General features: G+C 38.8%; 1 long non-coding RNA gene across 1 annotated transcript in view; it reads right to left on the bottom strand.

The window, feature by feature from the left end:
• Positions 1–1,623: 1,623 nt before the first annotated feature.
• Positions 1,624–9,713, bottom strand: part of LOC125082533 (uncharacterized) — a 103,761-nt gene continuing 95,671 nt past the window's right edge. Inside the window, exons 2-3 of the long non-coding RNA XR_007122004.1 lie at positions 2,227–2,345; positions 1,624–1,679 (exon numbers count right to left, since the gene is read on the bottom strand). This is a non-coding gene — a long non-coding RNA (uncharacterized LOC125082533). The remainder of the gene's footprint in view (positions 1,680–2,226; positions 2,346–9,713) is intronic.

The following is a 9,713-nucleotide window of genomic DNA, read 5'->3' as shown; positions in this document are numbered from 1 at the left end:
TATAAGGATTACAAATCACTTTTTAGGATATGTATATGTGCTGAGAGGGGAAGGATATAACAGACATATACCAAACTGACTAAAGCAATCAAATTTTCAAGATCATATGTGTATTAGTAGAAGTTTAAAAAAAATTATCTTTAGGGGTGCCTGGGTGGCTCAAATGGTTAAGCATCTGCCTTTGGCTCAGGTCATGATCTCAGGGTCCTGGGATCAAGCCCCACATCAGGTTCCCAGCTCAGTGAGGAGTCAGCTTCTCCCTCTCCCTCTGCCTCTCCCCCAGCTTATATTCTCTCTGTCTTTCTCTCTCTCTCAAATGAATAAATAAAATCTTTTAAAAAGTTACCTTTAATGATTTGGGTATAAATGTACTATAAGATGATATGGCTAATATTCTTTAAGCAGAAATATAAATTAAAAACTTAAGTTTAAAATGATGATACTAAAAGTCTAAGCCAGGAAAAAAGAACAGACAGAATAAAATTTTAATGAACTAAATAAGATAAAATATAAAGATAATTAACAATCAGAGAAGCCTGTGGACCCAGGTAGTCTGTGAGATTGCAGATAGTTTTGTGAGGCCCATGTGACATTTTCCAGTGTCTCATTGGGAGCCATATTAGAGTGAGAAGGTTAGCACTGAGAGCAACTCTCTCTAGAGTTGTAGTTTTGTTGTTTTTTTTTTTTTTTAATATGACTTTGTTAAATATTTATCTTTTATGGTGGGTTTCTTTTTTTTTTTTAAAGGTTTTATTTATTTGACAGAGAGAGATCACAAGTAGGCAGAGAGGCAAACAGAGAGAGAGAGAGGAGGAAGCAGGCTCCCTGCTGAGCAGAGAGCCCAATGCGGGACTCGATCCCAGAACCCTGAGATCATGACCTGAGTGGAAGGCAGAGGCTTAACCCACTGAGCCACCCAGGCGCCCCAGAGTTGTAGTTTTGAAAAAAGAAAGGGTTAAGGTAAAGACAGAAAGAGGCAGGGGGCCCCTGGCAGGGCTTGGAAACTATTCCTGGCAGACAGATGGGCTAAGCCTGAGTGACCAAGAGATAAGGAAACAGACCACCTGTCCTCAGATGGCCCAGAGTGCTGTTCTTTGGTGGCTACAGTGTACCATAGGAAACAACTAAACCTCACAGAGTCAAGGCATGAAGGGTGTTAACAATAGTCTGTGCACAAACCAAGACGGCACAAGAAACTGAAGGCCATAAGTTTCCCAATTAGTTTTCAATAAAAGACTGCCCCTAAAATCCCTCAGTGGCAACCCACTCAGGACCCCTCTCACTCCAGAGAGCTTTTTCTGTCTCCAGGCTTAATAAAACTCTATCACTTTGTTCACTTTTCTTTGTCCACAAGATTCATTCTTCAACTCCATGAGATAAGAACCCTACCGTTCCTGTAACAGTTTCACCCAGTTGGACCAGGCAAATTACTTAAAAGTCTCTGTGCTGAGTTTCCTAATCTGTAAACCAGTGAAAGAATAGGATTTGCCTGAGATGGAGGAATGGAGAGTTAGTGCAGAACTCTCAGAAGCATAACAGGTCCTAATAAACAATCAGGGGTTGCCACCATCATTCTTGGAGTCCATTCAGTTTACCAGGAGGCCAACTCAACATTAAACTCACTTTCATCTTTGGTTTCATGGCCCAGGAATCCACATCCCCTCAAATCCTGCTGTGCCCTGCTAAGGAAAAATTGTAAAACAAAACAGAAAAATAAAGAATGTTACAAGTACCCTCTGCTAAGGTCAGCATTGTCTCATAATTGAACTTAAACATACCAGTCCCTGGCTCTTTTTTCCCCAACCAGAAAGTCCTCCTGTCTTTCTTCTACCCAGTTCTACCCTGTGTTTGTTTGCAGACTTTGCTCAAGACCCATGACATTTTCCAGCATCCCAGTGCCCTCATTGATCTCCCTGTCCTGTAATGTCAACTCTCAGAATTTGTTGTATGTGGTCTAGAATTGAATAACACACTCTACTGTCTTTTCTCATCTTTTTTTAAATTTTATGTGTGTATTTTTGCTACCATTTCATATATGTATATCTATTTTCTGCACCTGGAAAATAAACCCAGCGAGGTCAGAGACACTTCAAACTTGTTTACAGTCCCTACAGCAGGGTGAAATGCCACATACTTGTAGGTGTTTAGTAAATTGCATTTATTTGTTCTTCTTTTTTTTCCCTAGTTTGAATAGAATCATAAAAAGCTTGGAACCCTGGTACTTACCTAGCCTCCAATGTCTTCGTATTAGACTGAGTTCATCCCCTTTGCAGTTTTGCACTTCAGGACATGTGACGTGTGAGGCCAAGATGGGGATGCTCTCTGAAGAGACAGTCTGAGATTTTCTGCAAAATCAACAGGGTGATGGTTATTTAGCAGCACATTTTTAAAAGATTTTATTTATTTATTTGACACAGAGAGAAAAGTGGGGAGCAGAGAGCCCAATGCAGGGCTCGATCCCAGGACCCTGAGATCATGACCTGAGCTGAAGGCAGAAGCTTAACCCACTGAGCCACGCGGGTGCCCCACTCATTTTCTTTTTGAAACCACTGAAGGGAGTTGCTTCACTTTTGGGCCTGACTTTTGGTGTCATTTGAGAACTAACTCACAACCCCATTCTTTTCAGGACACTGGTTTATCCTGGATCCTGAAAATGGTTTTGAGCTTCCAGATGCCAGTTCTAGAGGACAGAAACTCTCGTCCTGCACACCTCTTACTTTGGCTCCCAGACAGCCAAAGAGAACTTCCTTAGACAGGATTTTTTTGTTGTGGTTGCAGTTATTATTTACAAAGTAAGTTTTGTACAGAATGCACTGTGTTGTCCTTAAATAAGAAGCACATAAATCAAGCTCAGATTTGATAGTATTATAGTGTTATTGACAACCTATAGTGTTATAGTGTTATTACAACCATTCAGTTGTAATAGCCAACTCTACCCATAATATGGCCATTTAGCAGAAGAAAAAGTTGTGGGGTGGGGCACATACACATGCCTGGGGCTGGGGACCAGGGTGTATAGTAAAACTCAGAACTCAACACATCTAGTTAGCAAGTTCAGGTTGTAGGTTTATTGACTCAAATGTACCAAGTTTCTCAAGTCTGTGCCCCAGTGCCAGCTCTGAGCTGATGTTATTCTTAAATAAAAGGAAACACTACAAGCCAAAAGCAAAATGTAACAGATTTGCCAGCCGTGAGCATACTGTTTACAGATTGAACTTGGGACCAACACTGTTACATAGTATAATTTTTGACAACTCAAGAAAATATGTTCTGACAAACAAAGGTCTTATTAAAAAAATAAGCAGGTGCAAAGAAGATCTCTCTTCTCAGTAGAGTGCAAACATTCTACAATGTTTTCTCTCCTCTCCCAACCAGCTCAGCTTAGATTTGATTAGAGAATGGTTTTCTTTACTGGGAACAGCAGGACTTAGACTTATAAAAGTCATATATATATACACACACATATATATATATGTTTGTATATACACACACACACACACACACATATACATATATATGTATAATCTTTATAGATAGATAGATGATAGGTAAATAGATCTTTATATGTATATATCTTTATATACATATATATAATATTTATATAAATAATTACTTATAATTGTAATTTCTATATATATTTTCTTCATCTATCTTTCTGGGAACCACAGCCTCATTTTAAATGCTGTCAGGGAAGATGGTGAGGATTAAAACCTTGATTATTTCCCATTGTCCTTGACTATGAATTATTTGTCAGTTTGGATAAATAGAATATATTTAGGCTGCTGAGCTGTACATGTCAGTAAGTATTTTTTTAAAGAAGCTGTAAATTGTATTTGCAGTAATCTTGAACTTAGGGGAGGCTATATAATAAAACTGGAAATGGATCCTAGAGCAATTATATGAATGATTCTGATAGTTTTCATCAATTATTTGGGTAGTTCATATATTGGTGGACATGTATTCAGTATATTAAAAACTAGTCTGGAGTGAAAATGTTGCTTTAGGAAATTGAACACAATCTTATTTATTACCTACTATGATATTGCTACTGAGTGAAGCAGAAGGAACACAAAAATATATAAGATGCCACCTTTCTCTAAGTGATGCAGTGTCTATTGGGTTATTTGTGTAAGTCCTCCATTCCACATTTCATATGCAGATCCTCTGTGACTTACCATAGGGTTATACCTGATAAACCCATCATAGGTTGACACCACTGTAAGCTGAAAGTGCATCTAATACAGCTAACCTTGCAAACATCTCAGCTTAGCTGAGCTGACCTTAAACAAGCTCTGAGCACTTACATTTACCTGTCATTGGGCAAAATCACCTAACACAAAACCTGTTTTTTAATAGTGCACTGACTCTCTCATGTAATGTATTGACTACTGCACTGAAAGTGAAGAACAGGATGGTATCGGTACAGATGGTTGTCAGCCCACCAACTGTTTACCCCGTGCTCCTGGCTGCCTGGGAGCTGCAGCCACGGCCCCCGCCCAGCATCATAGGAGAGAACCCCACTGCACATCACTAGCCCAGAAAAAGAGCCACATCCCAAATTCAAAACATGGTTCCTACTGAATGTACAACACTTTTGCACCATAGTGAAGTTGAAAAATCATAAATTGAACCGTCGTAAGTCAGAGAGCATCTGACCAACAGTCGACCATCTGACCATACCCAAGAGTAAATATTTAGAGAAGTCATAAAAGCATGTGATTTAAAGACAGTAGCCATTTTGATTGTTCAGTGACATGGATTAAAGAGAAGAGGGAAAACGTACTGCTGCACATAAAATTAAAGACATTCCTGTCTTCTATTCCTTCCTATACAGAGATGAAACATCTTGAAAAGAGAAAAATTTATTTTTTAAGTTTTTATTTATTTGTGGGAAAGAGAGAACATGAGCACAAGCAGGGGAGCCGCAGGCAGAGGGAGAAGCAGGCCCCCCACTGAGCATGGAGCCCAAGGCAGGACTTGATCCCAGGACCCTTGGATCATGACCTGAGCTGAAGGCAGATGCTTCACCGACTGAGCAACCCAAGCATCCCAGAAAAAAAGTTTATTGCCATCTTCATTATATGAGCTACTTGAATATGTCATTAAATAAACAAAGCCTTGGATCTACTTAAGAAACTACTTAGAATCGCTAGTTATGTTTGAATAGGATCAGTGTCTTCCATGTTAACTAGACATATGTCAGACAACTGAAATTCGATATACATTTCCCAAAAACATTTTAATTCATAATCTCCCACTGTCTTTACTTTACTTTAGAAGTCCTATTAATTGTAGAGTTCCTTCAAGAATCAAAGAAACAGAAAACACAGTATTGGAGGATTTCTTTTTATCTTACTTCAATCAAGTAATGCAGTCTACAGATACTGGAAATTCTAAAAATTAAAACAAATGTAATACCTTAAAGTTAAAAAAAATTAGCACCTAGGGGCGCCTGGGTGGCTCAGTGGGTTAAAGCCTCTGCCTTTGGCTCAGGTCACGATCCCAGGGTCCTGGGATCGAGCCCTGCATTGGGTTCTCTGTTCGGCGGGAAGCCTGCTTCCCTTCCTCTCTCTCTGCCTGCCTCTCTGCCTACTTGTGATCTCTGTCTGTCAAATAAATAGATAAAGTCTTTAAAAAAAATTAGCAACTAAAATTAAAAGTAAAAAATTAGGGTGGACACATTTTCTTTCTTTCTTTAAATAGCTTTTTAAAAATTAACATATAATTTATTATTTGTTTCAGGGGTACAGGTCTGTGATTAATCAGTCTTACACAATTCACAGCACTCACCATAACACATACCCTCCCCAATGTCCATCACCCAGACACCCCATCCTACCCCGACCCCACTCCATCAGCCCTCAGTTTGTTTCTTGAGATTAAGAGTCTCTTATGGTTTGTTTCCCTCATTGGTTTCATCTTGTTTCATTTTTCCCTTCCTCCCCCTATGATCCTCTGTCTTGTTTCACAAATCCTCAAATCAGTGAGATCATATGATAATTGTCCCTCTCTGATTGACTTATTTTACTTAGCATAATACCCTCTAGTTCCATCCATGATGTTTCAAATGACAAGATTTTGTTTCTTTTTTTTTTTTAAAGATTTTATTTATTTATTTGACAGAGAGAAATCACAAGCAGGCAGAGAGGCAGGCAGAGAGAGAGGAGGAAGCAGGCTCCCGGCTGAGCAGAAAGCCCGATGCGGGGCTCGAACCCAGGACCTGGGATCATGACCTGAGCCGAAGGCAGCGGCTTAACCCAGTGAGCCACCCAGGCGCCCCAAGATTTTGTTTCTTTTGATGGTTGCACAATATTCCTCTGTGTGTGTGTGTGTGTGTGTGTGTGTGTGTGTGTGTGTGTGTGTGTGTGTATCATATATCTTCTTTATCCATTCACCTGACAATGGACATCTAGGCTTTTTCCATAGTTTGGCTATTGTGGACATCGCTACTATAAACATTTGGGTGCATGTGCCCCTTTGGATCACTAACTTTGTATCTTTAGGGTAAATACACAGTAGTGTGTTTGCTGTGGCATTGGGTAGCTCTATTTTCAACATTTTGAGGAACCTCCATACTCCAAACTGGTGGTTACACCAGTTTGCATTCCACCAACAGTGTAGGAGGATTCCCCTTTCTCCACATCCTCACCAACATCTGGCATTTCCTGGCTTGTTAATTTTAGCCATTCCGACTAGTGTGAGGTGATATCTTACTGTGGTTTTGATTTGTATTTCCCTGATGCAGAGGGATGTGGAGAACTTTTTCATGTGTCTGTTGGCCATTTGGATGTCTTCTTTGCAGAAATGTCTGTTCATGTCTTTTGCCCATTTCTTGATTGGATTATTTGTTCTTTGGGTGTTGAGTTTGATAAGTTCTTTATAGATTTTGGACACTAGCCCATTATCTGATATGTCATTTTCAAATAACTTCTCCCATTCTGCCAGTTGTCTTTTGATTTTGTTGACTGTTCCCTTTGCTGTGCAAAAGCTTTTGATCTTGATGAAGTCCCAATAGTTCATTTTTATCCTTGCTTCCCTTGCCTTTGGTGATGTTTCTAGGAAGAAGTTGCTGTGGCTGAGATCAAAGAGGTTGATGCCTGTGCTCTCCTCAAGGATTTTGATGGATTCCTGTTTCACATTTAGGTCTTTCATCCATTTTGAGTCTATTTTTGTGCATGGTATAAGGAAAAGGGGGTAGACACATTTTCTGAAGAGTCAGAAAATTCCAGGGATTGGCAGTTTAATAAGCTAGTTATACATGATGTTAAGAGTAACAAAATGCCCACCCTTCCTACCAATGAAGAAGATTTCAAAGGTTCAGGTTAAAGCACTATTACAAGGCAAATGTATGTCATATTTCACCTATAATTAATGTATTAGTTGACATTAATTAAGAAAACAGTTGTGTCTATCTGATGTAGTATGAGGTCACAAGACCGGCAGGCTTTGAAAGAAGTAGTCCATGGCATGCAATAATAAGCTTGAAACATTTTGTTCATATACATCATCTTGAGGATATAACTTCCTGTGTATTGTAAGTATTAATGCTTTGAAGTAATTGTATGACTTCTTTAAATGTATTCAATAGGATATAAATAGCATAATAATTTGACATGCACCATCAACAATTTTAAATAAATTCATGAATAATTTTATGTTTTATTTGTATACATCAGTAGTATTTCCAATTTACTTCTTCCACAAAATGCCACTCTAATATGTTTATATTTGAAAGTGTTATTGGGCACCTATATCATATGTATTTTTTTCCTGTGATCCTAAGGCTCTATGGTGTTACAAAAAATTCATTTGGATTGAGTTTTATTATAATTACTGTTATTATACAATTATTCAAAACATATAAATGCAAAATACTTTTTAACCTAAAAATAAAATTGAAAATGTTTTTCTTAATGATATGGGTGGAAGGGGAAATTATGGTCTCTTGATTAGAGGGGATTTTAAATTATCCTTTTATTTGGTGCTTTTTAGAGTTTTATTTATTTATTTGAGACAGAGAGTGTGTGTGTGTGCAAGCATGGGCTGGAGAGAGGCAGTGGAAGAGGGAGAGGGAGGAGGAGGCTCCCTGCTGAGCAGGTTGGCCAACACAGGACTCCATCCCAGGGTCCTGGGATCATGACCTGAGGGGAAGGCAGCCACTTAACCAAGTGAGCCACCCATGTTCCCCTGGTGCCTTTTTTTTTTTTTTTTAAGTATCTTTGGGCAATGGACCATAGTAAGAATCTGGATGGGTGAGATGAAAGGGGGAAAATAAGATGGGATGTGGAGAGGAATTTATATCCCAATTATAGATATTCTGGGAAAATCATATGGAAACTGAAATTCTGGAAATTGATTCACTTAATATTATTCATGTCAGGGTACCTCTAAGGGAGTTTTCATGCACTCTCAGAGATAAGAGCACCTCAGCTTGAACTGTTGGCGTAGGGTCCAATGTAGGAAAGCATTCTCGAGATTTTTTGCTATGCGTGATTAATATCAATTAAAGAGTATGTTAAATACAGAAAGATCGAGTAAGAAGAGTGGTGCTGAAGAGGAGGAAGGTCCACCAATGAAGAAGTCAACAATATTACAATTTTACCACATTTGACCACAATTGCCACAACTTCCCTGCACGTTTACCAAAGATGTTATTTATTTACTTGAGAGAGAGAGCAAGAGAGAGAGAGCACAGGCAGAGAGTGGGGGAGAGGGAGAAGCAGACTCCCTTGCTGAGCAGGGACCCCAGTGTGGGATGCAACCCCAGGACCCTAGGATCATGACCCAAGCTGAAGGCAGTCACTTAACCAACTAAGCCACCCAGGCACCCCTCCATTTTGTGCTCTTAAGCAGGAAACAAATGAGTTTCTTGAAGTCCTTGAGAAGAGAGTAAATGGAATAAACCGAAATATGAAAGGGGGAAACATAAAATAAGGGAAAATTCACCTTTTAGGGAAATACTCTGGGAAATCTTATTTAGAGAATCATTTATTAGATTTACTGTTTGCTATCCAGCCGTATTGTTTCTTCAGCTAAAGGAATACCAGAGGGCTTCAAGTGAATCATCATTTATCTTATGTCTTATCACAACTAGACTTAATTATCTTTCTGTCAATTATTTTAAAACCACTTTGCCCTCCAGCCTTGTATGTAAGTTCTGTTGGCATGGTTACTCAACCCATTATTCCAAGTGTATTGATCCTATAACTCTTCAAACAATAAATTCCTTTTCTAGTATCAGTCCAATCAAGGTCAAAATTATAGACCATGATATCAGTTTCTGGGTATAGAAATTCATTACCATGATGAGCTTTTTGAAACTAATGGCTAATTTTTCTAAATGGCTGTTAAAGATTCAACAGAAAATATTAAAGAGGGAACACACAGGAGGCACCAAGTCTTATACACAGCTAAATTAATAATAGACCAAAAGATGTCTTTTATAAACATATCAACTGTCAAAACCAGCATCCCCCAAAAGCCCTGGGCTCAATTTAAAGCAAATATTCTTTCAAGCTAGGAGTGCTCAATTTGTACATGCCTGATTCTATCCTTGCCCTAAATTTGCCCTCACAGTCAGTACTTTCTCTCTTTAGAAAACAAAACAAAACAAACAAACAAACAAAAAAACAGGTCTTAGAAGTGTATTTTCTAGAAGAGGTATGGAAGGATGGGAGATAGAATTGTTGCCAGGATCATATATAAATTAAGCC

Source organism: Lutra lutra, chromosome 12 (genome assembly GCF_902655055.1).
Source record: "Lutra lutra chromosome 12, mLutLut1.2, whole genome shotgun sequence".
Taxonomy (NCBI): Eukaryota; Metazoa; Chordata; class Mammalia; order Carnivora; family Mustelidae; genus Lutra; species Lutra lutra.
The sequence above is the reverse complement of the archived record's forward strand: the minus strand, read 5'-3'. Positions and strand labels throughout refer to the sequence as shown.